The sequence below is a fragment of the Condylostylus longicornis genome, unplaced genomic scaffold, assembly GCF_029603195.1.
Source record: "Condylostylus longicornis isolate FDR11 unplaced genomic scaffold, ASM2960319v2 ptg000184l, whole genome shotgun sequence".
Lineage (NCBI taxonomy): Eukaryota > Metazoa > Arthropoda > Insecta > Diptera > Dolichopodidae > Condylostylus > Condylostylus longicornis.
The window spans coordinates 895,266-900,000 of NW_026578152.1; positions in this window are offsets into that span (position 1 = coordinate 895,266).

Here is a 4,735-nt window from a genome sequence, read left to right on the forward strand (position 1 = left end):
TATAAATGCAAACATACATAATTATGAAGGGATACCTGTTTTTTTAAAACTGTGGGTGAACATATAGGATTGAATTTTCCAAATAACGAAAAGGTTTAGTCAAAAATAAAATAATCATTTTATTAAAATATATGTATGTATGTATATAGGAATATATGTATGTATGTATATATAAATGGATTAGAATTGAAAATTTTAAAATCTTTCGTTCCAACAAATGAACGTATGTATGTACTTATGGTTGTATTAGAATCGAAAATTTTGAAATTTTGCTGTTGGAACAATTATAAATAAAATTATAAATGCAAACATACATAATTATGAAGGGATACCTGTTTTTTTAAAACTGTGGGTGAACATATAGGATTGAATTTTCCAAATAACGAAAAGGTTTAGTCAAAAATAAAATAATCATTTTATTAAAATATATGTATGTATGTATATAGGAATATATGTATGTATGTATATATGAATGGATTAGAATTGAAAATTTTAAAATCTTTCGTTCCAACAAATGAACGTATGTATGTACATATGGTTGTATTAGAATCGAAAATTTTGAAATTTTGCTGTTGGAACAATTATAAATAAAATTATAAATGCAAACATACATAATTATGAATGGATACCAGTTTCTTTAAAACTGTGGGTGAACACGTAGGATTGAATTTTCCAAATAAAGAAAAGGTTTAGTCAAAAACAAAATAATAATTTTATTAAAATATTTGTATGTTTGTATATAGGAATATATGTATGTATGTATACATGAATGGATTGGAATTGAAGATTTTAAAATTTTTCGTTCCAACATATGAACATATGTATGTACGTATGAATGTATTAGAATCGAAAATTTTGAAATTTTGCTGTTGGAACAATTAGAAATAAAATTATAAATGCAAACATACATAATTATGAATGGATACCTGTTTTTTTAAAACTTTGGGTGAACATATGGGATTGAATTTTCCAAATAAAGAAAAGGTGTAGTCAAAAACAAAATAATAATTTTATTAAAATATATGTATGTATGTACATAGGAAATATATGTATGTATGCATATATGAATGGATTAGAATTGAAGATTTTAAAATTTTTCGTACCAATATATGAACGAGTGTATGTACATATGAATGTATTAGAATCGAAAATTTTGAAATTTTACTGTTGGAACAATTAGAAATAAAATTATAAATGCAAACATACATAATTATGAATGGACACCTGTTTCTTTAAAACTGTGTGTGAACATATAGGATTGAATTTTCCAAATAAAGAAAAGGATTAGTCAAAAACAAAATAATAATTTTATTAAAATATATGTGTGTATGTATATAGGAATATATGTATGTATGTATATATGAATGAATTAGAATTGAAGATTTTAAAATTTTTCGTTCCAACATATGAACGTATATACATATGAATGTATTAGAATCGAAAATTTTGAAATGTTGCTGTTGGAACAATTAGAAATAAAATTATAAATGCAAACATACATAATTATAAATGGATACCTGTTTCTTTAAAACTGTGGGTGAACATGTAGGATTGAATTTTCCAAATAAAGAAAAGGTTTAGTCAAAAACAAAATAATAATTTTATTAAAATATATGTGTGTATGTATATAGGAATATATGTATGTATGTATATATGAATGGATTAGAATTGAAGATTTTAAAATTTTTCGTTCCAACATATGAACGTATGTATGTGTACATGAATGTATTAGAATCGAAAATTTTGAAATTTTGCTGTTGGAACAATTATAAATAAAATTATAAATGCAAACATACATAATTATGGATGGATACCTGTTTCTTTAAAACTGTGGGTGAACATATAGGATTGAATTTTCCAAATAAAGAAAAGGTTTAGTCAAAAACAAAATAATAATTTTATTAAAATATATGTATGTATGTATATAGGAATATATGTATGTATGTATATATGAATGGATTAGAATTGAAGATTAAAAAATTTTTCATTCCAACATATGAATGTATGTATGTACATATGAATGTATTAGAATCGAAAATTTTGAAATTTTGATGTTGGAACAATTAGAAATAAAATTATAAATGCAAAAATACATAATTATGAATGGATACCTGTTTTTTTAAAACTGTGGGTGAACATATAGGATTGAATTTTCCAAATAAAGAAAAGGTTTAGTCAAAAATAAAATATTATTAAAATAAATGTATGTATGTATATAAGAATATATGTATGTATGTATATATGAATGGATTAGAATTGAAGATTTTAAAATTTTTCGTTCCAACATATGAACGGCTATACATATGAATGTATTAGAATCGTGTATTTTGAAATTTTGCTGTTGGAACAATTAGAAATAAAATTATAAATGCAAACATACATAATTATGAATTGATATCTGTTTTTTTAAAACTGTGGGTGAACATATAGGATTGAATTTTCCAAATAAAGAAAAGGTTTAGTCAAAAACAAAATAATAATTTTATTAAAATATATGTATGTATGTATATAGGAATATATGTATGTATGTATATATGAATGGATTAGAATTGAAGATTAAAAAATTTTTCGTTCCAACATATGAACGTATGTATGTACATATGAATGTATTAGAATCGAAAATTTTGAAATTTTGCTGTTGGAACAATTAGAAATAAAATTATAAATGCAAAAATACATAATTATGAATGGATACCTGTTTTTTTAAAACTGTGGGTGAACATATAGGATTGAATTTTCCAAATAAAGAAAAGGTTTAGTCAAAAATAAAATAATAATTTTATTAAAATAAATGTATGTATGTATATAGGAATATATGTATGTGTGTATATATGAATGGATTAGAGTTGAAGATTTTAAAATTTTTCGTTCCAACATATGAACGTATGTATGTACACATGAATGTATTAGAATCGAAAATTTTGAAATTTTGCTGTTGGAACAATTAGAAATAAAATTATAAATGCAAACATACATAATTATGAAGGGATACCTGTTTTTTTAAAACTGTGGGTGAACATATAGGATTGAATTTTTCAAATAATGAAAAGGTTTAGTCAAAAACAAAATAATAATTTTATTAAAATATATGTATGTATGTATATAGGAATATATGTATGTATGTATATATGAATGTATTAGAATTGAAGATTTTAAAATTTTTCGTTTCAACATATGAACGTATGTATGTACATATGAATGTATTAGAATCGAAAATTTTGAAATTTTGCTGTTGGAACAATTAGAAATAAAATTATAAATGCAAACATACATAATTATGAATGGATACCTGTTTTTTTTAAAACTGTGGGTGTACATATAGGATTGAATTTTCCAAATAAAGAAAAGGTTTAGTAAAAAACAAAATATTAATTTTATTAAAATATATGTATGTTTGTATATAGGAATATATGTATGTATGTATATATAAATGGATTAGAATTGAAGATTTTAAAATTTTTCGTTCCAACATATGAACGTATGTATGTACATATGACTGTATTAGAATCGAAAATGTTGAAATTTTGCTGTTGGAACAATTAGAAATAAAATTATAAATGCAAACATACATTATTATGAATGGATACCTGTTTTTTTAAAACTTTGGGTGAACATATAGGATTGAATTTTCCAAATAAAGAAAAGGTGTAGTCAAAAACAAAATAATAATTTTATTAAAATATATGTATGTATGTATATAGGAAATATATGTATGTATGCATATATGAATGGATTAGAATTGAAGATTTTAAAATTTTTCGTACCAATATATGAACGTATGTATGTACACATGAATGTATTAGAATCGAAAATTTTGAAATTTTGCTGTTGGAACAATTAGAAATAAAATTATAAATGCAAACATACATAATTATGGATGGATACCTGTTTCTTTAAAACTGTGGGTGAACATATAGGATTGAATTTCCCAAATAAAGAAAAGGTTTAGTCAAAAACAAAATAATAATTTTGTTAAAATATATGTATGTATGTATATAGGAATATATGTATGTATGTATATATGAATGGATTAGAATTGAAGATTTTAAAATTTTTCGTTCCAACATATGAACGTATATACATATGAATATATTAGAGTCGTGAATTTTGAAATTTTGCTGTTGGGACAATTAGAAATAAAATTATAAATGCAAACATACATAATTATGAATTGATACCTGTTTTTTTAAAACTGTGGGTGAACATATAGGATTGAATTTTCCAAATAAAGAAAAGGTTTAGTCAAAAACAAAATAATAATTTTATTAAAATATATGTATGTATGTATATAGGAATATATGTATGTATGTATATATGAATGGATTAGAATTGAAGATTTTAAAATTTTTCGTTCCAACATATGAACGTATATACATATGAATATATTAGAGTCTTGAATTTTGAAATTTTGCTGTTGGGACAATTAGAAATAAAATTATAAATGCAAACATACATAATTATGAATTGATACCTGTTTTTTTAAAACTGTGGGTGAACATATAGGATTGAATTTTCCAAATAAAGAAAAGGTTTAGTCAAAAACAAAATAATAATTTTATTAAAATATATGTATGTATGTATATAAGAATATATGTATGTATGTATATATGAATGGATTAGAATTGAAGATTTTAAAATTTTTCGTTCCAACAAATGAACGTAGGTATGTACATATGAATGTATTAGAATCGAAAATTTTGAAATTTTGCTGTTGGAACAATTAGAAATAAAATTA